The 13,769-nt window shown below is 44.0% G+C and overlaps 1 protein-coding gene across 2 annotated transcripts in view; it reads left to right on the top strand.

Annotated features, from left to right (window-relative positions):
- FER1L6 (fer-1 like family member 6) overlaps positions 1–13,769 on the top strand; it is a 974,281-nt gene that overhangs the window by 747,258 nt on the left and 213,254 nt on the right. The window lies entirely within an intron of this gene.

The following is a 13,769-nucleotide window of genomic DNA, read 5'->3' as shown; positions in this document are numbered from 1 at the left end:
GATTCAGAATGCAGCAGCTTGACTGCTTTGTAACATCAAGAAGTGTGATTCTGTTTCGGCAGCGTTGGTAGACGTGCAATGGCTACCCGTTAAGAAAAGGGTAGATTTTAAAGCACTTTGTATGGCCCACAAAGCTCTCTATCTGACAGGCCCGAATATTTAAAGAAAATATTTTTCTGGTATTTATTTAAGAGGAAACTGTGCTCTGCAGTTAAAAAAAGCAGTAGTACTAAGGATTAATAGAGCCTCTTGGGGTGGAAGAGGTTTTGTGTATCAGACCTCAAAACTTTCAAGTGCTATTCCAGAACAGCCGAGAGAACAATCTTATTTGATGACTTTTAAGAAACAATCAAAAACTTAGCTTTTTACTTTCCCTCTTTAATTCCTTATTGGTCCAGTGTAGAGTATCCGTTTGCAGTTGCATAGCGCCAAGACGCCTTCGGGCATACGTCAAGCTTTATAAATGTTTTAATTCTAATTAAATTAAAAATAAAATAAATGAACTTACCCAGGCTGCATCCCCTCTGTCCTTCGCAATCTCTGGCCCGACAGGCACGAGTGGAAGAGATAACGTCCATAAGCAATCCAGACGCAGCTCTCATGCGGTTAACCTGTTTTAGCGTGTCTGGCAGCGGGCGGGGGGATGGCGCTCCTCTGCCCTCATCTAGAAACCGCAGCTGGTGTGGTGCTTTTGTATGGATTAGGGCTGCAATACTATTTGGGTAGAAGCTCATGTAACAGCAAAGTGTTCTTTCATTCCACATAAGAATACACCTACACAGATGGGCAGACACAGGTCAGTCTTGCTTATTTGTATGGCAGTGTAAGTGCTACTGAACACACCCTGCTCGCCTTGCAACCCGACTGTAATCGAATGGCAGTCAGCCGCATAAGGCCAGCACTAACAAATATGTAGACAGTAAAATTGGTTCTTTAAATTAATATGAGGTTTAATAGTGAATATAACTGTTAGAAACTTTTCTCCAGATACAATGTTCATGTCTAGTTCTAAGAAGGGGGCATAAGCCGTACATCCCTCTCCAGCTTCCAGAAGGGCATCCACGAGGGACTCATCTAATTGATCAAGTACCTTTACAATCCCCTGCTCCTTCTAAACTGCAAGTAAAGAAAGAAACATTTTAAGACACCCTCGTCATATGAGTAGCTCAGGGCTGACTGTACGAGATGGGCCAGAGGAAACCCCTTGATAGTGCAATGTCACCAAACATCCCAATAACAGCCTTCACCGGTCAACCAGTTACGTCTTTAGTACCTGAACAAACCCTCCAAATTGAAACTGGCAAAGACATGTTTGAAAACATGGACAGACAGTATCATGTTATTTTATGTGAGAGTCACATATTTAGTGCACATTCTGCCATTGGTATGGCCTTGGGAGTATGGGTGCTTCCAATACCGTGACCAGATTTATCAAGGGCTTGCATCATGCAAGGTAACACTTGGCAACACAAGACCTTGAGTCAGATTTACTGGGCCACACAGAGCCTCCTTGAGTGGCTCTGCCTGGCATAGTAAATATGGAGTAATCAAGGCAGCTCAAGTAACTGCCTTGCGTTACTCTGCATTGGGAAGGCGTTCCATGGGTGGAGCGTGTGTGTTCCCGTATATCCACCCATGGTTTTTGGTGCATTCCCAGATTTCCTAAGATTAGTAAACCTGGGAATGCGTCAAAATGCTACGCCTTCCCAGGTGCGGTGTAACACGGAGAAATATGTGTGTTTGTCCTCATTATTTCCTCTGTCTGCGTGAATTACATTGTGCAACACATGTACATAGAGGTAAAAGCCTCTGGGATTGCTTCTCATACAGGAATGTGTCCCTTGATGCACACATACAATCCTGGCTGTAACGCAGGGACCCTTGCACCTTGGCGCTAGAGTGTCTGCGTTGGCAGCCACAAGTGCACGAGTACAGAGAGACATCAGGAAGGTCCCTTAGATTAGTGATTATGCCATATTCCTGCTCTCTCCATTTTACGCAGCAGACCAAGTTGTCTTGCTGCATTGAGTCGCGCCAAATGTTGATAAATCTATTCCTCTGTTTTTAGGATTCCACGACTGACTGGAGTCTGAATCAGCTTGTGATGATTTGCTTTTAGTTGTGCACTTGCGTCCATTTGTTTAATGTTGGTGCCATGTTCATTAGGTTGTGAATGCATATTTGTGGCTTTATGGGTGAAACTGGGGAGTTATATCATTTCGCATACACATCTTCACAGGTGCTTGGAAGCCTGCTGCCCATATGTAGCCAATTAGTTGCCATGAGTTTGATTATTTGTTGGCCAACATCTGGTATGTTTGGGCTAAGTTGGATTTATGTTAAGAGTTTTGTTGGCTAGTTTTTATGGAATATTATTATGTGGCATGTTTGGTATGTGCATAATTATGTCTAGTGTACTTTGTTGATTGTTTTGCTGTTTTTAATGTAGAGTGCTGGTGTATGCATAATAATGCTTTACTGGGGTCCTGATTTATAGTGCGATGGTGTTATCTCTGTCCTTCAAGATTGCGAAGGTCATTAGGTCCACCACCCTGAAGGACAGAGGACTGCCCTATTTAGAGTTCACCGCCAGACCAGCAGTGGTTTCTTTGCGTTCCTGTGACAGCACAAAAAATATGTTGCATGGTCTTTTTTAGACATCTACTACACATTGGTTTCGTCCTTGTGATGTGCACTATGCTATGAAAAAACAGGTAAAGCGTGCACGTTTTCATGTACATACGAGCTGAGACATTCACTCATATGTCTTCATTAACTAAATATTAGTTCACTTACTCCCTTGCCAGCAGTGTCCAACGAAGGTCCAAGGGATCCTGGTGCATTCCAGATTTTGAGGACGAGTGGTTTTGAAAACAATTCCTGGTTTGTAAATGTGTCCCACGTGGACGCCTAATACTCTCGAATAGATCCATCCCTTAGAGACCAGTTTTAGATGTCCTTGTCGTATGCCAAGTCGTATGCTGGTGGCCGCCATTTTGTAGCTTTTCTTGCCTGTGTCGGTGCCTTCAAATGTTCTCTGATGCTTACACCTTGCTCCCAAGCCACAAGTCCGAAGACGCTTCCCTCTGTACATAGAAGGTGAGCGCGGCCATGCAGCTGGTAGAGAAAAACTATTAAAGCAACATATTCACCTTACAACAAACAGGCTTTCCCTCCATTATTGGCCCCCCAACACTGCCAGTTCTTCGGTATTGTGGCCAGGACGGAGGGTAATAGCGGCTTCCTTCAAGCCATCCATATTTGATGTGGCCTATCTTAGCCTCATGAACTCTGCACGCAGCACGTGATGCTAATGTTTCTCACTGAGACATCGAGGTCTCAATGCTACATCATCTGCATTTCACTGCACGGTTATATACATACCTGCCAGCATTTCAGGATTATAGACAGTGCAAGCCTTTACATTCTGTTCCATCAGAATCCGCTGATGTGTTCTGCACCCTGGGGGATGCTAGCACAGTAATATGGTCAGGGACTACCGAATTTCCCCCTCCCCCTGCGCGTAAACCACATTTCTAATGAGGGACATGAGAAGGTAATTACTTTTTGGAGGTGGGGGTCGTACAACCCCCGGCCGTATTTATTAAAATATGAAAACAAAATTAAAATTTAGAAATAAACAATATTAACACAATTATACGCAGCAACATAACACCACATTTGATTACAATTCATATGCACAGATATCAGATGGCTAACCTTAAACTATCACTAATACATAGTTTTCCTATCCGAATCTAACATCTGGACATAATCATACATTAATTATTTTCTGCGTATCCTATTTGGGCCTACGGCAAGGTCGCTAACCGGTGTCAGATCCTTATCAATTAACCACGCCCTCCCGTAGGAGTTGCGCATGCGCAGAGGGCCCGCTTACCGAGAGGGTACTTCCCCCCCCCGGTTACCCCCATACGTTCCCTGAACTCCATTCCAATTTGTGGGGTCTTGCACTCTGCGCCATTTAATGACGTCGATACCAGTGCGGGGTGGCCAACCAGCCTAAAGAAAGCGTGACTCCCCTCCTTTCCCCGCACCCATCCATCCAACCGGATGTACCGCCCCTGGAGTTCTAGGAGAGACCCCTTGTCCCTCCTCCTGGGCGACCCCATCCGTGAATGGCGCCGCCCCCTAAGGACCTTAAATGTACTGCTCACCAGTCATGACCTTACCGCCTGACCAAGGAATAGCAATAAATACGACGATAAATGACCTGTAACGGGAAAAAACAAAGGAACAAAACAACACCACACCGTAATTCATTACCCAATGATCCTATTGCAACAGGGGATGGTGGGTGGGCAAACAAATAGTTAGCAGCCCCCCAAGGGCTGCGTCTGATTGTCTAAGAGCGCGGGACCAAGAGACCGTGTCCCGCGCTCCCGGGCCCTTTATCCTAACACTGGGGGCAGACCAGTTCTAACTGGCCTGTCCCCCGCCGCCCCCTTGACCCGGAAGCACCTTAATTGCTTCCGGGTCAAGGGTTCCCTGCCGCCACCCAATCCCGGCCGTGGCGCGCCCACCGCGTCACACTGATGCGGTAGACCCGCCGGGCCGGACGAACAGGCGAGGGAGGGGGAGGGGGTCGGTGCCCCGCCATATCCGCGGCGGGGCCGATACCGGCACCCGCCTTTCTAAACCTCTTAGACATGACTCCCGTGTAAAGAAAACCGCTTTGACATGACTCCCGTTGAAAGCAAGCTGCAAGCATCATCACTAAATGTGCCGCGTGAGGCGGAGAGATAAGAAGTGTGGTGCACGTCACTGCAGTAGGGCCTTGCGAAGAAAGCTCTTTCTGGGGAAATCCTGTAATATCCAATAACAACTTTAAACCCGTCTTCAGCCGATCAGTGCCTCTGCCTTGTATCTTATTTACACGAGCCAAGTAGACTACATTCCACATTCCAGTGGCGTTCTCGATACCCGCCCTGCTCAATAGGGATGAGTTTATTTTCCGGTGTCTTTGTATCCAGGTGTGTCAATATTATGAATTGAAACACCTTCTCTGAGATATCAGGAGGCTGACCAGTCTATAATGTAAGGGTTAAGTGCATTCCCCCTTTTAAGAACGGGCTTCACAACATAGCCTTTCGACGAGTGAGAGATAGCCCCTTTGTCCTTTGCCAACAAAACACCCCCTTAAAAAGTGCGGGCCCTGGGGTGCTCTCACAGTGAAAGGCGAAGCGGCTGCTTCAACAGCAGCGCCACCTTTCAAAGTTTGGGGTGCCCCCACTGCGGTGCGCGCGTGCTGCTGCCCTGGAGGAAGCGCATTATTAGTAATCGGCTGCAGTGCCCCTGTTTGTGCCCAGCACACCTACTCAAAACAGCGCAGCGGGCACAGATTATTATTATCATTCTTCAGCATTTATAGAGCGCGTAGCTTCCCTGGGGTATCCCAGAGCTAGCGGCTAGACAGAGGGGATAATATGGGATTATAGGGTGGATTGTTGAAATAACCAGGTTTTAAGAAGTTTTCGAAACGGGAGATGGTGGGATTCAGAGCAAAGGTGTAGGGGCAGTATGTTCCAGCGTTTTGCTACATTATAGGAAAAGGATATTCTTACCCTCCTGATTTTAGGGATGACGGCAAGGTTAAGATTAGCCGATCGAAGGCATTTTCTGGGGTGGTAGGAGGTGATGAGGGAGCTGTTGATAGCAGGGCCAGTTCCCCACCGACAGGCACATTGCACCCTTACTTGCAGTATGGCCCACGCAAATAATTTTCCGAACTGACCTATGTATAACTAGGTCGGTTTGGAAAAGTTAGATTTGGAGTGGGTACCAATGCAACCTGCCTCGTTAATATTCATGAGATAGGTTGTGATGGGGACCTGCTGTGCTAAACAGACCACCGTGATAATGATTGTCTTTCAATAAAGTAAACTTTTTTTAAAATCTCATTTACTTTAGAAATAGGACTGCTTATGAAAAGAAAAGTTTCATTTTTTGTTTGCTTGAGCGTGGGCAGTGGTCCCACAGACACCTGCCACTTGCCAACAGTTTCTTTTTTTTACATTTACAAAGTGGAAGGGGTCCCAAAGGAGCACATTCCCATTTGCTAATGGGTTACAATCCACCTTAGAAGTCTGCATCATTTCCAAAGTTTACAAGGGCTATTTCAGTCCTAAGCCATTGATTCATATGAATAGATCTAGGTAGAGCTGTTATTCGAAGGACATCACCTCATGCCATCTGCTTTCCATCCAAACCAGCCGTCCTTAACCCTGCCTGCAGCAAGATAGTTCTTCTCCGTGCCAGATTGGCAGACCACTGTTAATGAATGGATAAGGCAAGTTGTCCAAAATAAGGCAGTTTGAGGATTTTGTCCTTGACGTTAGTGTACTCTTGGTGCCATCAGTGAAATACTGTCCCTGTAGTGTAACAATGATGGGGGAGCGTCACTGCTGTCCCCAAAAGATGAGACAAGAATACTTCTCAGGAGTGGCTGCTTCTCTCTGAAGGATGCTCTAAAGACGGTGAAGGCAAAGTGGTGTCATTCAAAGCAAGATAACAAGCTTCCCTTGTTTGACAAGTTACCATGGTGAATCACTACACTGGAATTGATGATCTCATTTATTTGGTGATTTATGTGCTCACCCATGGTTCATTCACACAATCAAGTATTCGGTAATGAAAGCCACACTATTTCCTTGGATAATAAAGGGGTACATAGGATTGCACCTCTGCACTGAATCACTGTTTTGGAGAGAAGTTCCAACTGCTCACCTTGTGGCTCTCCTTCTTTCCAACTTTTTTCTTTGTCCAGTTCAGTGTCCCAGAGCTTAAGCGCCTGATTCACAAAGCCATCCGTGCACCTGTGTTCGATTGAGGTTACAAATACCCTGACTTACAAATGCAAATGCAGGTTTCTGATTCACAACTCACCAAGAGACCCAGCCAGGCAGTGTGCGCTGAAGAGATGTTTTAGTTAGTCAGTCAATCAATCAAAAGATGAATTTATTCACATTAATGTGTTAATTCACATGCAATAATACTTCACTATGAAATAATATTACGTGGGAGTACATTTGCTCACAAGGGAGGGGAGTGGGAGTTTCAGGGTATAAATAATATGCATAATTGACAAACATGCACAGACGGACGCTCGCAAACTAAGTTATGGCCAGTTCGAATCCTGGAAGTGAAAATATATTTACTTCTACCAGTGATAAGAGTAAATGCCTCTCCAGAGCGAGGACTGAGTGTGTCAGTACTACCCCAACACTGGTGGATTTCTCCATAAGGAAAAATATTTTCCCTATTGATGAAAAAAAGGTGAGTATTTTTAAATGAGTTTGTATCTGAGCACACCTGCAAAGTTCTGGCTGCCCAGGAGCTCTCTTGGACTTTTTGAGAATTTAAAGATTTGTCCATCTTCTCTGAAGGCAAGGATAGTCATATAGAAGTAGATTTAGGAATTTATTTGAGGAGCAGGGCGTATAGCATCCACATGGGAGTCGTGTGCCCTATCGAGCGCCACATTAACCCGCCCATGTCTGTAGAGTGAGCCCTGAAAAACTCGAGCCTGGCTCGAGACGGGTGCCTGGCTCTGGGTCAGCTCGGCCTCCTCATAGACCCTAGAGCCCAACACGATCCGAGCCTCACCCCTCCCTCTTAATAATGAACTGTGAAACACAAATACAGACTCATTGTCTCTTGACATCTCTTAGCAATAGACAATAGGCCTGTGTTGGTGTATCTTAGAGTTTTAACACAATGTTGATCTTTACATAAGGTGAAATCCATCGTTGAATTACAACGTTTAAAAACAGCAACACAAACTCATTGCCTTTTTACACATCTGACCGATAAACAATGCGTCCATGTTGGTGTGTCTTTGTGCTATGCCACAATGTTGCTTTTCACAGGTTCTGTTAAAACTCTAAAAGCACCAACATGGACAGAGAGGGAGACATAGGGTGTTTAGGGGAAGGAAGAGAGAAGCAAAGAGTGCTCAGCCTGCTAAGTGATCTTGCTGGTTGGAAGTAGGCAGAGCTGCTTGAGGGGCAGGGGAGTGGGTGTTGGGGGCAATGGTTCAAGCCTCTGCCAGGGTGAGCATTATATACTGGGCTCCAATCACAGAGTCTAGTCCAGGATCACACACTTATCAGCCTACGCTGATGTATGAACAGACACTGCCTTCCTGTGCCGCACAATTCAAAACAGAGCGACCAGCAAGCAATATCTGTCTTTATGCCTTTTCCAATATCTGCCAACCTTTAATTTACTGAGCGGCTACTATGCCGCTGGTCAGATACGATGCAGGCCATGTAGCCTTTGCATCACTGGTACAAGTGTAACTTTCAAAGTTTCGAAGAGTAACAATCTAGGCGGAAATAGCAGACCCGGGTATAATCCCCTCCCCCTTCACTGAAATGTGCATCTCACTAGACACGGATTGGTGAATAGATGAGTGTGTTAATGGCATGGGTGGCACAGCGCAAACCTTTAAATTCATTGTCAGTTGATACTTCTATTTTGTGTCAGATCAGGGAGTTAGAAAGAGTCTTGCCCAGGGTCTCATAATTAGATCAAGCGTCAATGCTGGGAATTTGAACACAAGTCTCCAAGACCATTTCTTCTGTGGCCATTCACAACCCCCCAAATGTTAGGGCATCTTCAGTAACAAGAACACCACAAAGACTGGTAGGCTCGAAAGAATGGGGAGTGCCCGTTCTGTGCCTGCTTGCACGCGGCTTCTTGAGTAGTAAGTGCATGGTCAGTGGACACAAGCGTGCAAGTTAATTTGTAACCGAGGTAGAAATGTTTCCTCACTGGTGCGAGCTGGAGACCTCTGGAACTTTTGACTGAAAGATAACTTTGAGTTCTCATGTCAAATCACCCTATATTTACACAGTCTCATACTCATTGTGACTCCAGCAGATTCTCAAAGCAATCTGTAAGGGAGTTCATTCGGTATAAAAGGAAGAGGATGGAAAGATGATGGATGGAAAGAGACTTGTGCCAGGGAAAACAGTATCTGGATATTTGCAAAGACAAAGACTTCCTACAACAATAACAAATGTGACGACATTTATAATGAATACAGACACGTTATTGTCTTGTCCCCTTGATAGTAAGAAATCAAGGGTACATATGCTATTAGAAAAACACACTGGAGGGTTGACTTAGAGAAAGGCTCAAGGTAATGTTCTGAAAAGCAGTGGTATTGTAAAGGTGCCATTTCCACCATTACCACTGCCAGGTAGCATGGTGATGGTAAGTCCTTCCTATGAGAATTCTCTGATGTATATCACTCCAATGAATACATTCTATCAGCAAAGCTTTTCAGATTGCTATTTGAGAATACTTTTTTCACCATTATCAGTATAAATAAACAATTACTGTTCGTCCATTATTGCTCTTTGAAGTCGTTTCAAATCTCAAAATTGAATATGCAGATATAGTTATGCATAATCTCTTTCTGCTATTCCATATAGCAGTGTAAGTACATCCCCTGAGGTTTAAGTCCAGAATATGTTCCATAGGATGGGCGCAGTTCATTACCATCCACACCTTCAAGCTATTCTGAGCTCGAGAAATAGTTATAAAGAAAGTTAAGGGTATGCAAAATGTTAAGTTAGCTGGCACAAATTAAAGAAATTCACAATTTAGAACATTTATGAAATTTCAAAATTAACAATTACTTTTCTAAAGTTAGGACTCCGAGTAAACTTTTCTGTACACTTTAAGTGGCTATCGTTCTTCAACAACTGTTTTAAAAACACTATGCAAATGTAATGATATTTGCTGAGTTTTTATACAGAATTTCAGGATGTATTGATAAAAAAGTGCCTCAGTTTTACATATCTCGAATTCCAAATCACCTGGTTGATACATATATGTAAGTAATGAGGTTACTAGTTGAGAGGGTTGGAACCCTACTCAAGCAGCAGCCACAATCCTTGTCAGGGTGAAGTCATAAGCAAACCTCAAGTTAACCTGTGCTCACCCTTCTGGTAGCTTGGCACCGAGCAGTCAGGCTTAGCTTAGAGGGAATGTGTAAAGTATTTGTGCAACACTTCAAACAGGAACAAATTCAAAACACACCACAAAGGGACCCAATACCAGATTAGAAAAATAGAGTCATTTTTAATTAATAAAACATGACCAAAAAAGCCTTATCAGTAGAACTGTAGATATGCAATTTTAAAGAATTTTAGTAAAAATAGCACCAAAAAGCACAAAGCACCAATTGTGGATATCTGGTCGCGCTAGATCAGGACGAAGTCACAAGTTGACACCAACTGCAATGGAGCGTGGGCCAGTCACAGGGACACAGTTCAGCTCTCTGAATAGAGTATCTTAAATTCTGGTTGAGGAGCATTGCGAAGTCCCACGTCAAGGATGTTATGCAGTCAGGGAGATGTGTCGGTTCCGAGGAGCTGCAGAGCTGCGATGCAAAGTCCTGCATCATCATCGAGGATCCTGTTGATGAGGGCTTGTGACGTGAAGCCCGACGTCGATGATGCATTACGCAGTTGCGGTGATGCGTCAATTCCAAACATCTGCGAGGCTACAATGCGAGAACCTGTATCGTTGTTCAGGCTTCCGTCGATGAGAAATTTGCAATGTGTGGGCCTGCATTGGTACAGCTTTGCACAGCAGTGCTTCCAATATGAGCTGTGAAATCGATACGGAATACACACTGAGAGAAACCTTGTAGTAGAGCTGATGCTTTGGTTCTGCTATGGGTTGCGTTATGCAACAGAGGAGATGTGTCGGTTCGGCTGGATTCAGAGAACGACTGGCAGCGCACCTTCAAGCCCACCTCCAATGGTCCAAGACTGGGGTGGGTATTTAGGCAGAATATCAGAGCCAAAAATATTGTGGGACAAAATATCATGCCAAGAAATCGAGTACAAAAATATCATCAAGGTAAGTTTCTTTAGGTAAACAAAGTTTACCTATATATATATATATCTCCACATATATGTACCTTGAAGTTATATATATCTTCGAGGTACATAGATGTGGTGTTAAGAATAGAAAATCTATACTTACCTATTTGTACTTACCATCTTAATTTTTTGTTCCTGATATTTTTGACACAATATTTTGTCCACACAATATTTTTTGTTTCCCGTATTCTGCCAGTGATCCACTGGAGTGGCATCACTTGGCAGAGTAAAACTCACAGATGGTAGAGTCCAGGTGCTGGATTCAAGGCTGTTGGAGTCTTCTGTCCCTAAGGCTGTAGTCAGGAGGCATGCTAACAAGCCCTTGGAGTCACTCTGGTGTCCTGGGTTCAACAGATGCATGTTCAGTCCTTCTCACCCAGGTAAGGGGGCAGCAGGCCAGCACAGCAAGGCAGCAGTCCAGCAAGGCAGTAGGGCAGCAGACCAGCAGAGTGGCAGTCCTTTCAGCAGCACAGCAGTACTTCTTTCTGGCAGAGTATCCACAGGTCCAGAAGTATACTGAGCAGTTAGTGTCTGAGGTTCAATGTTTATACCTAGCCCTTTCTTTGAAGTGTGAGAAGCTTCTAGAGGTTTCTCTTTGAAGTCCCCAGGCTTTCTGCTTTCTCTGTCCTGGCTCCAGACTAGCTACAGAGGGTATGCAGCCCTTTGTGTAGAGGCAGGACACAGCCTATTCAACTGTAAGTAGGGCTGTGCCCAGCTCAGCCATCCCATCCTGCCAGTGATGGCCCATCCAGGCACATCTAAGCTCTCTATTATGTGTGAATATCTAGGTGGAATACAGAAAGCCCAGCTGTCAACTACTACACATAGTCATGTGACCCAGAGACAGGCTGCAGGCACGAAAAGGCTGTGACAGGAAAATGCCAACTTTCTAAAAGTGGCATGTTCAAAATTGTAATTTAAAATCCTACTTACCATAAGAAATGATTTTTCATTACAATTCCAAAGACACCAGACATGAGCTGGGTACGTGTTCTCATTCAGAAGTTACAGCTTACTAAATATAATTAGTTAGATCCAATGTTATCCTATGGTAGACGTAGACCTTGCAGTAGTGAAAAATGAATGTAACATTTTCTCAATACCAGGACATGTAAAACCTAAAATTACATGTTCTACTTTTTAAATACATTGCACCCTTCCCTCTGAGCTGTGCAGGTCCTACCCTAGAGGGTGACTTATACATATTAAAAGCAAGGTTTGGGTCTGGCAATAGGCTTATTTTGCAAGAAAATAGGTAACCTTTTTGGTGTTTTTCCATGGAGATGTTCAGGCTCTGTCACAGAGTAGCACACTGAACTTAGGTATTCTGTTTAACTTCAGCTATATCTGAGTGCACAGTTTCACTTCTTGTATATTTAATAGGTTATTTTGCCAGGTCGAAATGACAGTTTAAATCTGCACACATGCAGACTGCAATGGCAGGCCTGAGACATGCTTAAAGGGCTACACAAGTGGGAGGCACAATCAGCGCTGCAGGCTCACTAGTAGCATTTAATTTAGTGCCACTTTACTAGTGACTTACAAGTAAATTAAATATGCCAGTTGGGTGTAAGTCAATTTTACCAAGTTTAGAGGAGAGAGCACAAGCACTTTAGCAATGGTTAGCAGTGGTAAGGTGCACAGAGTTCTAAGGCCAGCCAAAACGAATTCAGTGAAAAATGGAGAAGGAAGGCAAAAAGTCTGAGGATGACTCTGCAGAAAGGGCCTAGTCCAACAATATCTTTTCCAGCAAACTTCCCATATATGGAGTACTCTCAAGCAATAGTGATGTAGAAATATTTACTTTCGATTTTACCATCCGATATGTTTATTTCTGTTAACCATAATTGGATGTCACTTTGATAGTTTCTTCAAGTCATCAAAAACCTCAGCCTTCTTCCTCTTATTTGTCTGCTTGCACTTACTCTAATCTTTTCAGACATTTTCTGTTGTCCTAGTTCTACTCTTTAGCAGGGTCCTTTGTCTCTCTTTCCCATTGACACATTTTTGGCATGCTTTTCATTCGTTATCATCACCTCATTGAGGGTGTTTTACTGTCAATTGTATCTAAAACAGCCCATAGAAATCCAGGCCTTCCTCTGATATTTCTTTTATGATTACATTAATGTACACCTGTAGGACTTGGCCTTTTTGGCTAAAGTTCCCTAAACTTTTTGCTTCCCCCTAGACTGTTTTCCTGCCCTTGAATAGCTAATTTAGATGGTTTGGGTACTTTGCCACTGCTGATCAGTGTCAAAGTACAGGAGTTCCCTGTTTAAAATGTAATGGTGATTGGTTGGCCATGATTGGTATGTTTGCCTTACTAGTAAAAGTCCCTAGTGATGTGCACTGTGTGTGCAAGGGCTAGTAATGCAAAGGCGCGCACATAAGGGAACTCAGGCCTTCAGTTTAGGGCCTGCGTACAGAATGCTAAGTTAGCATTTTGTCCTGACAAGTGTAAACACTTGTCAGGCCTGACTTTCACTTTTACATATACATTGGGCACCCCAGTGGTAGATCCCAGGTAACCCCTGGGCAGAGTGCAGTGTAGGTAAAAGGCAGAACATATACTGAGGTGTGTGTTATGTTCTGACAGTGAAAAACTCTCCATTTCGTTTTTCACTGCTGAAAGGCCATTCTCCCCATAGAACAGAATAGGGGACGCTGGGTGTTGTGTTTGTTAGCCTAGTTTTCTGTCAGTTTATAAAGGAGAGGTTTAGTTTAGTATGTATGAACTCGCAGTGTTATAACACATCTTTCAGTAAAGATGGTTTTGTCACTGCATGTTCTTAAACCACTCTTTTAGAAAGTGGCTGAGTTTTGTGCTCTGAGCATTTCTGTGTTTCT

Source organism: Triturus cristatus, chromosome 5_1 (assembly GCF_964204655.1).
Source record: "Triturus cristatus chromosome 5_1, aTriCri1.1, whole genome shotgun sequence".
Classification (NCBI taxonomy): Eukaryota; Metazoa; Chordata; class Amphibia; order Caudata; family Salamandridae; genus Triturus; species Triturus cristatus.
Note: the sequence above shows the minus strand (reverse complement) of the source record. Positions and strands in the feature narration are given on the sequence as shown.